Genomic DNA, 13254 nt, shown 5'->3' with positions numbered 1-13254 from the left:
TAAGATATAAAGGAAGTATTTAAAAGGAAAATACTGCTTACAATATACAGTGGTTTTAATTAAAGTACAAGTACTTGGAATCCAGAAATTTTATTTATAAAACAGCTTTGTCAAAAAGAAGACAGAATTTAATTACTACACTGTTTTCTCAACTCTGTTAAACACAAACAACATTCATTTCCATATTCCCACTGTTTATTTGAATTAGAATATGCTAGAAATATATTTATATATAAATGTTAATACATTAATTTATAAATCATTTAATCCACTTCATAGTAGTAGCCCAAATTCTATCATTCTTCTGTCATATCTACATATGGACAAGTTGCTGGAAAGTTTTCTTTTTGCATCAATAATGTAGCTATGCAATTAATATAAAGGTTATTTCTAAACACTAAAATATCTTTGAAATCCAACTCTATCTACCAGTCCATAAAATATGGCAGCAATCTCTGTACATATGTGTAACATTCAATTATATTTAAATTCATATACTATTATTTCGTGTACAAATGAGAAGTTTACAAAACAAATGCACTGTCACTGCTATCTGTTCCTTTGTATGTTCATCATTATATATTTTTAGCTGTACTTTTAGCTGTCAAATAGTTCTTAATTATAAAAGTTCCTTAACATTTACTACAGCATTATGAGCTGAGAAGGGTCTAATATATTCAGATAGAAAACAGAAAACGGAATTTCTGAGGCTTCTTTTGAATACAGGTACTACTACACTGTTTTTAAAGTTTCTTATGTTTTTTAGAAACTTGAATCATTTCTTTATATTTTAATGATTCACTTTAGAATACACACTGAATACTACTCAAAAATGTGATTTGATTAACTCAAAATGCCATAAGAAACAAAATATTCAACTTCCTAATAAACATTTGAAATGATTACATATTTCTAGCTATTTTTAAAGAAAAAAGCAGAAGACAATAAAGGAAAAACTACATATGCGATGCAGCTATTATGCACTATTGGCTGCACTGCTAGGGGAAGAACTAATAGTTTTATCACCACTTAAAATTCATTAAACCGCCAAAGGAAAGAAACTTTGATAAGGTCAAGGATACAAGTGATGTACTAAATTAGAAAAGGATAAAGTTGTTAATTTACTCAGTCATTTCTTCAACAAATATTTCTTGAGCTCCTTTTAAGTATCAGGCCCTATAACCAGTGAGATCCCTCCTCTCTGGAAGTTAACATTAAAAGACGTGGGAAGAAAAACATTAAATCAATTATGACAAATGTGACAAGTGCTGAGAAGAGGAGGTATAAAGTAGGAGGATTCAGCCAGGTCAGGGAAAACCTCCTTCAAGAGATGACATTTGGTACCTGAACAATAAGTGGGAGGGGTGAGGAAGGAGGAGCATATTCTCCAGGTCGAGTTAATAGAACCTGCAAAAACCCAGAGAGGAGGAGAAAACTAACTACATTTGATGAAATGAAGGAAGTGCTCGTAGCTAGAAAGAAGCAGAATGGTATGAATATTTAGTTAGGGATATGACACCATCATAAGGTAATGGGAAGGCTGTTAAACATTAAGTAGGGAAGTGGAACAAATCTGTAAAAGCAGTTTTGGTAAAGGGAGCAGAACCTATATTAGAGTGGGCTAAAGATCATGAAAATAAACACTTTGTTTAAAAAATTTGGCTGTGAAGAGGAAAAGAGAGTTGTAGCTGAAACAGCAGAATTGATTCATTTGATATTTTCATTTGATTCTCGGATTCATTTGAACATGTTTAAATGTTGATTGTAAGAGGCCAATAGGGAGAAAGGTTGAAGGAGGAGAGAGAAATCCCTCTGATGACTAAAAGGGATGGAACCCAGAGCTCAGGAAATTATAGGTAACTAATCAGGCCTGTTTTTTATTTTCTCCACCAATGCTTGATGGCAGAATGAAGTCAGACAAGATTCCAGGGTCAGAGTTCTTGCTGGTGGGTACAGGGAAGACTAGTAGGAAAAGAACTTGTGGACTCTGAAAAGAACAGTAAAGTGATGGATCAGAGTCTAAGATAAATAGGAAGATAATGAAAACAGGAAGGGTTTAATAAAGAGATCTCAGTGAAGATAGATAGGAGGAAGTCATCAGAGGCAAGATGTCTGTATTTGATATTTAGCAGTTGGAAAGTTTCTGGCTCAAAATGTAGCTCTGTATGGATAGAGATTATTGCTAGAGCTAAGGAGGTCAAGAAACTCTTCCATCAGGAGTGCACAGGACCTCCTCTTTGCATGGGACCTTTGTCCTTTTGTTATGCTTTGCTCTCTGAGAACTCCATGCAATAAGACAGACTGGAACTCCTCCCCATTCTCCCACTCTGCCCCTCACCAATTCCCACAACATTTAAAAGGCCAAGGAGAAAGTAGGGTGGAACCTGAAAGGGAAGCCAAGGAATGGACTGCTTGAGTCTGTTTTCTCAAGCTCTTTTTGTAATACACAGACCCCTTTGTTCAATCAGTATCTTACATTGAAATACAAATGGCAAAACAGATTAGTGTAGCTGCTCTGCTAGAAGTAGGACCTAGGGTCCCATTAAACTCTCCTTAGTCCTTCCTACATACTTGTATCTGGCAGGCACCTAGGACCTCAGAGCACAAATTGACATTTTGCTCAAAGTAAACAAAAAAGTAAAGATTCCATGCTTTCTTAAAACATACATCTTAGTTGGGATCATTGTGGATTACTCAGGTTGAGACAATATAGAGATCTATGGGCACAAATCTCTAGCAAATGATGAAGAAACTTTATTCATATCTCTCTTTCTATACTTAGCAGTAGGACTTGTTCATCTTCAGGGAAAAACCTTTCCGTGCCAAAACTTTCATTAGGCATTTTGTGTATGCAACTGCATTCTATTCTTTCAAAATTCTTGTCAGGAAGTCATAGTATTCTCATTTTGCAAAATAGGAAGTTGAGGCCCAGAGAGGTCAAGTAACTTTCCCACAGTCACAAAGTTATTAAGTGAAGGGGTCACGATTCAAAGCTGATCCCAAAGCTCCAAAGTCGATTCCATCACCTTGCCTCCAAGTTCATAAATGTTACACACTGTTCCTCTATTACCCCTTGTATATAAAGTCTTCTGGCTAAAAGCCCAAAAAATGTTTTCTCACACATGCTATTAAAAACAGCTCGACCCTTAAGAATTACAATGTAACTGTTTTAGAGTAATAACGTATAATGCAGTCATTCTAACAGATCTCTGCTCAATCTGTTTTCTTTTGGTAAAAAATTATTCTCCCCATGCTACTGGAGTAAAAAACTGATATTGCTTTTTTAGGCTTGGTGTTCATTATATCCTATTTCTACACCTACATAATTGATGAGATTCTACTCTAGGAGTTAATGTTACCAACACTATTAACCCAGAAAGACTGGCTGGAGGTGAAATTGCAACCACTAAAATGTGTTGATATATTAATATAAGTAACAAAGGTCATGGCAACAAATATTTGAGAAAATATTCACTGAATAACAGGATCATGAGAAAAAGGAACCCAAAGCAATTCAAATTATTATAGAGCAAAGCTGATTTTAATCCAGAGCTTCAGAAAAAAAGTCAAGTACATGATTATGAAAAATAAAGAAAGTACAGACACATAATTAGGGAATGAATACAAAAGGACTGACATGCTAGATTAAAAAAATAAAGAACTATATGGGCCAGGTAGATATGTCTGTGATTTTTCTACATGTGACTACAGTAATAAGTATATTAATTGGACTTCCAGAAACAAATCCAAGTAAAATATCTCATCTGAGATCCATAAATCTTCTTTCATAATCATTAACGATATTTGTTCCCAAGAGCATCATGAACTCAATAATTTACAATTTGGAACTTAGGAACAACATAGTTTATTAATCTTAAATAGGAGAATGACTGAAATAATTAAAATCCACACAAAATCTAAAAGTAATTTATATTTGCTTTAAGACAAACACCAGTATGCTCTGCAATGCATGGAAACATGTAATATCAAAAACATCTTGGCCATTTCTGATAAGCACTAACCTTATTCAGGTACAGCCTGCTATCGTACATACTTGATACAGTCACAGTGTTATCTCCTAGGCCACCACAAAAGAACTGCTTTGTAAATATCAGCTTTCCAGATAACCCAAAACTCAACATCAAATTTACATTCATACATTCATTCAACAAGTATTTATTAAATTCTTACTATGTGGCTGGTAGTATGCTAAGTGCAGTAAATATATTAGTGAATGAAACAGAAATGGTCTATTTCTTTCAACGTAAAGAAACAGCGTTCTCTTAGAACACAAAGAAAGTCACAAGTTTAAATTAAATATTACTCAGAAAGTCTGTACCTTTATTAATCTTAAGAAGGCCTATAATTCACTTTCATAAGTATACAGATTATTTAAGTACTTCCAATAGTTCCTTGGAGAACTGGAAAATATCGCATTAAAAATAGAAACAGGATTGACTTTCACTTTAAGGAGTTAATATTCTATGTAATCGTTGACATTCTAAGGCATGAGCTAGCTAAACCAAGATTTTCAAAACTACTTTAGGCATTTAAATTTTTTCTCAACAAGTTTACTAAGATCTTTAGGTTTTAGATTCTTCAGAAACTGATTTTTCTTTCAATTCTGGCATTGCGCCGTTAGTCTCCCCTATTAATACTAACATTTCATATTTCAGCTATAATGGCTGATATTGTATGCACATGATAATTAATTTATTTGTATCTTTTCTGGTGAGCCAATGGCCTTTCTCATCAACAATCTTTTTATGGTTATGTATCTGTTTACTATTTTCACTTACCTTCTGGACAATCTGCCTTTTTCCACTTGGCTAGAATTTTAATCACTTTTTACTTGGCTTTCTAATTTTTTAATCTTTGTAAATGTCAATATTCATTTAAAGCCCGCAAAGTAGACTGCTTTTCTTTTAATCCTTGCTAATCTTGGTGTTTTCTCTAGACTACTACTTTGTTTCCCTAAATTTTATTAATATATCAGGAATATTCTAAATTTCTCATAATAATTAATTAAAGTTTCTTCTCTGTGGATTCTTACTTTAATGTAGCAACAATTTTAATCACCTCAACAGACCTTTTCTTTGCCCAAACTCTATCAAAACACACCCAAGCTCCCAATGACCCTATACACACACAAAACTCTTTCCCATTTCAGAAAACAGTATTACCATTCATTTATATAAACCAGAAACCTATTGATTACTCTTAATTTCTTTCCTCCTTCTCCCTAACCTCCCTCACTATCTTCCACCCATAACTTTACTAGTAGGCTAGTGAACTTTCAGTTCCTAAAGAAACTTTTTCTTGCGTCAGGGCCTTTGTACATTCAATTGTCTCTGCTAAAATAATGTTCTACTCTCCTCTCAACAGACCTAGTTGCTTCTTTTCTGAGTCTCAACTTCAATCTTAGGCCTTCAGAGATCACCAAACCTAACATAGTTTGCTCTCTCATCATATCAATCTTCTCCTTGTCTGTGTCCTTCATATGATATATTTCAACTGGCAACTACATAATTTGGCTGTTTACCTGTTTTTGTCAATATATGTCCCCTAAGAGAATGGAAACTCCATAAGGACAGAAGCTATGTCTGTCTTAATCTTTATCTCCAGTTCTAAATATGCCTGGCACATATGTTTAGTAAACAGTTACTGAATAAATGAAATGAATACATTAGAAAGTTTAAATGAAGAAATGCTAAGATGCTAGCCAATTTTATAATATACTGCCACTGTGATAAGCAAGACCATGATGCTACAAGTTAAAGATTGCTTTCTTAAATTAAAAAATCTTCCTTCTCATTTTCATCTTGATTATGTCAAATGGTTCTACCATGATCTATTATAGTGGTTCTCAAAGTGTGGGCCCTGGACTAGCAGCATCAGGATAACAGTACTATTCAAAAATGATGGTTCTCTAAAAATATTTGTTGAATTCAACTGAACAGACTTCCTATTACTATTTCCTTCTTTCTTTATGTAAATATTTATGATTAACTATGTTTTATACTTTTTCAAACCTGTGACTCATCTAACTCAGTAGCAATAATGTACATAGATTTAAACTATTTTGACTTCTGATAATTTCTTCCACATTAGTTGCAAATCACTAGCATAATTTTAATTTACTTTGTATTTTTATTTCATATAACTTCAGAATATGGGCGATATAGAGCATAATCTTGGTCAATAACAAGGACATTGGTAAACAAACATCCCATAGGTATAAAAGTCAGTATTTATCAGTCTCATATTGAATAGTCACAGACCAGACACCTACATACTACTTCCACAGATCTCAATTTAATCCAACAGAGAAGTATACCTGAGAAATAAAATAGATTTGTAACTACAATGGAGGCACGGCAAAAATAATAAAGATTTTTTAAAATAAACATTTCTTCATTTTCTCCTAAAAATTGCAACAAAAAATTCAGATTAATACAGAAAAAAATGGAATTGGAAAAAATACCCATTTCTTCTATTGCTCTATTTCAGTGGCCTAGGACCTAAACAAAAGATAAGTGAATAACCTAATGGGAGAAGGAATCTGATGAACAGATTTAAAAATGCATTCTAAGCAACAGAGCACTGACAATTACAAATTCATGTATATTATTGCTAATTAGTTTTAAACCACATCCATTGTGGGTTTTGTAAACTTGAATATAAGTAGTATTCCACTCAAAAATGTTTACACATATAACTGAAATCATACAAAGTCTCTAAGTGTATACAACAGACATAACTGATTATTAATCCTAAATTCAAAAACTTCTTTATTGACTGTACCAAGATATGGGAAACTCAAATGAAAATCTAAAATCCTATATTTTACAGTAAGCCTTCCTTAACACTTAGTAGTAATCCTTTTAATATTAAGAACAGTAAAAGCTTCTACAGTTCTTACTCTTTAAATTGGAATCTACTTAATTCTACTTCAAAGCTGACTCATCACTGCACAATCTGCATACAAACGTGTATCTAATTTAACTGCATTATGACTCCATTACACTACTTTACCCAAAACCCATCCTCCTAAGCTTATATATTAACTTTTGTATTTTTCAGTGCCAGTGACATTTCTTTATTCTTTATAGACTTTACGGCCCTATTTATCTTGTTTATTGAATGTAACTATGTTATCAAAGACTGAGCTAAGCTCTTTTCTGGCTTAAAGCTCATAAGTAACCCTTACCTAAACTATAGGTACTATAATTATCCCATTTTACATATGAAAATATCAACTTTTAAAAAGAGATAACTTATCTAAATGTAACAAAGCTAACTGGAAGTAGAGGATGAACTCCATCCTAAGTCTGTCTGGGACCAAAGTCCATACTGCTCTGAACTATTCTCCTTCTAGACTTAAGTTTTTAATTCTTGGTGTATCCTTTTTAGTTCCTCTACTTTTCCTTTTCCTCTTCAGTTATAGGTTACATTGCCAAGACTGCCTCTACTACTCATTTTCTACTGCTATTCCTTTAGTAAGCTCATATACCCTGCCTGACAATTTCAACATGATCATGTAGATAAGAGTCCAAACTCTTTCTTTGGCCCTTTCACTTCAGTGCTGTATTTCCAAATACCTAAGGGATATATTCAGTGGGGCGACCTAATATCATCCCCAAACTCAGCATAGGTTAGATGATTTCCCAAATCCTTTACTACTTCAATCTTAATTTCACACAAAAAAATCTCAATTCATTCTAGCCCTCCTTTCAAGTTGTTTTATTAGTGTTTCTGTCCATGGAAATACCATTCTTCTACACTCCTCTTCATTCTCTATATAAAACTGCCAACTAGTCCAATCATTTCCCCCCGCAAGAAATATCTTGTAGATTTAAATTTTCTACTTTATTAATACTACTACCACCTCTTCTTGGCCTTGGTATTACTTTACTTCAATCTTTCATGCTCACCAACAAAGATTGATCTTCCAATTGATAAAATGGATACAATTTTTATCAAGTCATTTTGCTCAAGAAAACTATAAAGCACCCCAGTGCCTACCACATAAAAACAACCTGGTTTGCAAGGACCTCCTTAATTCAAGCCCAGGTTACTAACTAAACTTAGTTCCTTCTATGTGCCTTCTACTCTCACTGTTCTCCAGGTCTTCTGCACTTCCATGCTATTCCCTCCATAGAGGAACACCAGCTCTTCTCCCCACCATCTACCCATTCTTTTCAATGTCTCCCTTCCTCTGTATGCCTTGAATCAAGCCCACTTCATATAGGCTCAAGAGTATTTACAAATGGAAAGAGTAGTAGGCTAAAGTCAGGAAACCTTAGTTCTAACTCTGGTTCTGACTTTATCCAATAGTGAGACTACAGGCAGATTTTTTGAGGCAACAAGAAGTCTAGTAGTTCAGAGTTCTGTTTCCTCATCAGTAAAGTGAGGTATTGGATTGGATTGTCTCTAAAATCTCTTTGTTTTAAAACCCTTTAACTCCTAGAACACTTATTATCTTAATACTTTACCAATTAATCATACATTAAAGGTCTAATGTGTATTTAATCTTATTTACTAGGTTACAAACTTTTTGAAGACAAAAGTTATGTATTGTATGTTTCATGTTTTTGTAAACTCAGCAAAGCATGGCATAGTGTTTGATAGCATAGTGGTTTTCTTTCAGCTGTTTTATTTTAGTCATGGGATCATAAAATTTCATGGATAAAGACGGGGCCAGCAGCATGATGCATTACATTTTAAAACATGCTTATTCTTCATAAATTCTTTGCCTACGCCAATGTCTGTAAGAGTCTTTCCTACATTTTCTTCTAGAATTCTAATAGTTTTGCACCGAAGATTTAAATCTGTTATCCACCGTGATTTGATTTTTGTGAGAGGTAAAAGCTATGGGTCCTCTTTCAGTCTTCTACATGTGGCTATCCAATTTTCCCAGCATCATTTATTGAATAAGGATTCTTTTCCCCACAGTACGTTTTTGTCTGCTTTGTCAAAGATTAGATGGCTATATGAGGATGGTTTTATATTTGGATTTTCTGTTCTGTTCCACTGGTCTGTGTGCCTGCACTTGTGCCAATACCAGGCAGTTTTAAGAACCACAGCCTTGTAGTATAGACCCATAAGGCAATCACAGCAACAACAAAAATAAATAAATGGGACCTGATTAAATTAAAAAGCTTCTGCACAGCCAAAGAAACAGTCACGAGAATAAACAGACAACCTACAGAATGGGAAAAAAATTTCACATACTACACATCAGATAAAGGACTGATAACAAGAATCTATTTAGAACTCAGGAAAATCAGTAAGAAAAAATCGAACAACCCTATCAAAAAGTGGGCAAAGGACATGAATATAAATTTTTCAAAAGAAGATATAAGAATGGCTAACACACATATGAAAAAATACTCAACATCTCTAATCATCAGGGAAATGCAAATCAAAACCACAATGAGATATCACTTAACTCCAGTGAGAATGGCCTTTATCAAAAAGTCCCAAAACAATACATGTTGGTGTGGATGTGGAGAGACGGGAACACTCATACACTGCTGGTGGGACTGCAAACTAGTGCAACCCCTGTGAAAAGCATTATGGAGATACCTTAAACAGATTCAAGTAGACCTACCATTCGATCCAGCAATCCCATTATTGGGCATCTACCCAAAAGAACAAAAGTCATTCTATAAAAAAGACACCTGTACCCGAATGTTTATAGCAGCACAATTCACAATTGCAAAGATGTGGAAACAACCCAAATGCCCATCAATTCATGAGTGGATTAGTAAAGTGTGGTATATGTATACCATGGAGTATTACTCAGCTATAAGAAATAACGGTGATATAGAATCCCTTTTGTTCTCCTGGAGAGAGTTGAAACCCATTCTACTAAGTGAAGTATCCCAAGAATGGAAAAATAAGTACCACATGTACTAACCAGCAAATTGGTTTCCCTGATCATCACCTAAGTGCACATTTGGGAATAACACCAATTGGGTATCGGTCTGAGGTGGGGGATGGGGGGAGGGGATGGGTGTATACCTACATGATGAGTGCGATGCGCACTGTCTGGGGAATGGACATGCTTGAAGCTCTGACTCAGGGGGATGGGCAGGACATGGGCAATATATATAACCTGAACTTTTGTACCCCCATAATAAGCTGAAATAAATAATTTTAAAAAATGCTTATTTTATATCCCTTTAACACAGAATATCTGAAACCCATAAGTCTCTGGTCCAGGTACATTATTGAATAGCATATATCTAATACAATTGAATGATTAAAGTATACAATATTCTATTTTCTAACTTTGGAATGGAAGATGTTTATATGAATACATTCTATTGGCTGTTTTCATCAACTACCAGATAACTACTCCTGAGAATATATTACGGCATCAAACTTTATGTTAAAACCTGACTATCAAACCAATTTTCCTTAAGGCTACTGAGAAAAGCAGAGTCAAAGGCAAAAAGCCTTATCTAGGCTGGAAAGTAAACTTTGCCAAAGAGACTCTATATCTTGGTACTATAATTTTCAGTGCTTCTTAGGAATTAGAATGGTGAACTTTTTCAGAGACAGGAAGTAAAAAAGGGGGCATCATCACCCACATTGCACTTATGTGCCAATTTAAAAAATTATAAATAGGCACACATGTATGTGCATGTACAAGATATATTTTTGTGTCCTCAAGGGATATAGCATACTGTTGACTAAATTTATAATTTTATTGTATTTTATTCAATATGTTATTTTATAATAAATTCAAACATTTAACCTAATCACCTACTTTAGAACAAATTTAAAATAAGCTTTGTTTAAGGCTTAAATCTTACTAATTAGTCATGGAATCTCAGAGGTGGAAGACAACCTAGAATCACAGTTCTAACACGATTTGTTACATAGTAGGGACTCAATAAATAAATATTTATCTACTTCATGTTGCAACAGTAGAAAGAATAAAGAAAGACAATCCAAAATGAAGAGATTTCTAATTTTAACTCCATCATTCATTTAAACATTGGCTCATTTTCACCTTACTTTCCTTATCTCTAACTTGCTGTACCTATCCCATAGCAATATATACTTAAGTATTAGGAAAATGGAAGAATTATAGAAATTAATGTATTATTTCTTTCACAGGCATAGAACACACAGAGCCCCAATAACTCTCAATCATAATATATATCATTCTGAACCATATCTTTTTAAGTTATGGCAGATAATCAGATTATCTGAGTGAAAAAATATTAAAGCCAAGAATACATGTTTATTCATGCAGATAACAAACATTTATTGGACACCCACTATGTGCTGTATAGTACACTAAATACCAAGAGTAAAAAGACAAATAAGGTAACAAAACTCACTTCCACAGTGTGATGAAAGATACATAAATAGAAGCATGTTCAAAATGAAATGGTCATCTATCATTGAGGAAGGTTTGGGCAAACAGGGAAAGACTAGGTTGGAGTTCAGACCTTGCTAGAGAAGGTATGATTACAGCCTACTGGATCTTTAAGTCAACTCAGGTTATTATTTGCAAATAATACGAGAACCAATAACTAGCAAATTTAAAAAGAAAATAAAATAAGGAAATGAAAGTATAACACCTATTAAGAGTACAACCTTACAGGACCTTAACATCAGAAAACATAGAATTTAAGACTTTAGAATAAGAATCTGATATATACGTAATTAAGCAAAAATTATAGAAAAATAACAATTAATAATATGAGCTTAAGTACTTGGAAATGAGAAAATATAAAATTAAAGGCCAAAGAATAATACTAGCAAACTCCTATCTCAGTGAATATCAGGTTAGATGCTTTGGATTCTATCTGTTAAACCCTAGAGTACAACAGTGAATAAGTCCACTTATAAGCACTTATAACAACCTGTTAGAGTATACACTTATTCAATCTGTTTATGTTCTTTTTCCACTTACTGGAATGAACGCTCTAAGCAGACAGGGACTTTGCTTTGATTACTACTATATCCCTAATACCTGGAAGTACCTGGCACATGATATGCTTTCAAGAGATGTTTGTTGAATGGAGAAATGAATGAATGAATCCATATTACTAGTGTTCTGACTATCCTTGTTCCAGAAAAAAAAAAGTTAAAACTGCATCAATGAGGAAGCTATTAGCCAATGTTTTGGCTTCTTCAGTTAGCACATGCAATTTTATTTGTATTTCTATAATATATCTAGAGCATATGGATGATTTATGAAACTATAACTTCTCTACTGAAAACAAAGAACTGACCAGGACTTTTGGAATGACTTTTGGTCATAGCTAGAGAGACGGAAATTGAAAGCTACCAAAAATGAAGGGCAAACACCAAGTATTTCACCCTGTAGACAGGATCAGAATTATTCTTTTTTTAAAGCTTTTCATAATGTGATGGCTGAAAATAACCATTACCTCTTTGAATATAAATATATTTATACTAACTATATAAATTAAATTGCATGATCCAGCCCACCAAAGCAAAGCAGACAGTTAAATTGTTAAAAGTCAGGAAATTCCAAAGTTTATACTCCTACTCTAATATTAACTTGCTTAACTTGGCTTATATAACATTTTAAAGGCATAACAGGAAAATTGAAAATCACTGTACCCACAGAAATCATGTTGAAATATGGTTGCTAGAGGAAGCATAACTTAGGAATTTCCTGATTTCTAAGAAATGGACTTTAATGCCAAGACATTAACATCAATTTTTTTTTCATTTGTAAACTACTTTAAAAATGAAATAAATGGGGAACAAGAGGCAGCCATTAGATGAAGATTATATGACTTTGTCTTGACCTTAATATTTATTACCTAAATATGTTCACTATATATTAAGAGATAATATGCATACAAAACAGAGGGTTATACATATTAATTTACATTATAATAATCCTAAATAAAGACTACAATGCTGCCGTAATTTTAGGTAGTTTAAATTTTACAAAACTTTACAAGCACCAAAGTCAAAGATCTGATTATATTACATAAAATTATTAAAGATGTCCTCTTATATTAAATCAATCCTTGCTTTTACAAGAATAACCATACTGAAATATCAATTTTTAAAAAAATTATAAAGCACGGAGAGTTTAAGCTCCAAAGTCTCATTATGTCAGATGAGTAACAGATTAGTAAAATATTTTTTAATTTTAACCTCCATATATGCACAGTCAGGACTCAGGAGCCCTGGGCCCGTCTTCTCCACGGTTCTTGCCTGGTCCAGGGCTATGGCTACAGAAGACATACT

The 13254-nt window shown here is 33.5% G+C and overlaps 1 protein-coding gene across 1 annotated transcript in view; it reads right to left on the bottom strand.

Annotated features, from left to right (window-relative positions):
* Nucleotides 1-13254, bottom strand: part of COMMD10 (COMM domain containing 10) — a 165797-nt gene that overhangs the window by 93045 nt on the left and 59498 nt on the right. The window lies entirely within an intron of this gene.

Source organism: Lemur catta, chromosome 12 (assembly GCF_020740605.2).
Source record: "Lemur catta isolate mLemCat1 chromosome 12, mLemCat1.pri, whole genome shotgun sequence".
Classification (NCBI taxonomy): Eukaryota; Metazoa; Chordata; class Mammalia; order Primates; family Lemuridae; genus Lemur; species Lemur catta.
This window is presented reverse-complemented; position numbering and strand designations above follow the sequence as displayed.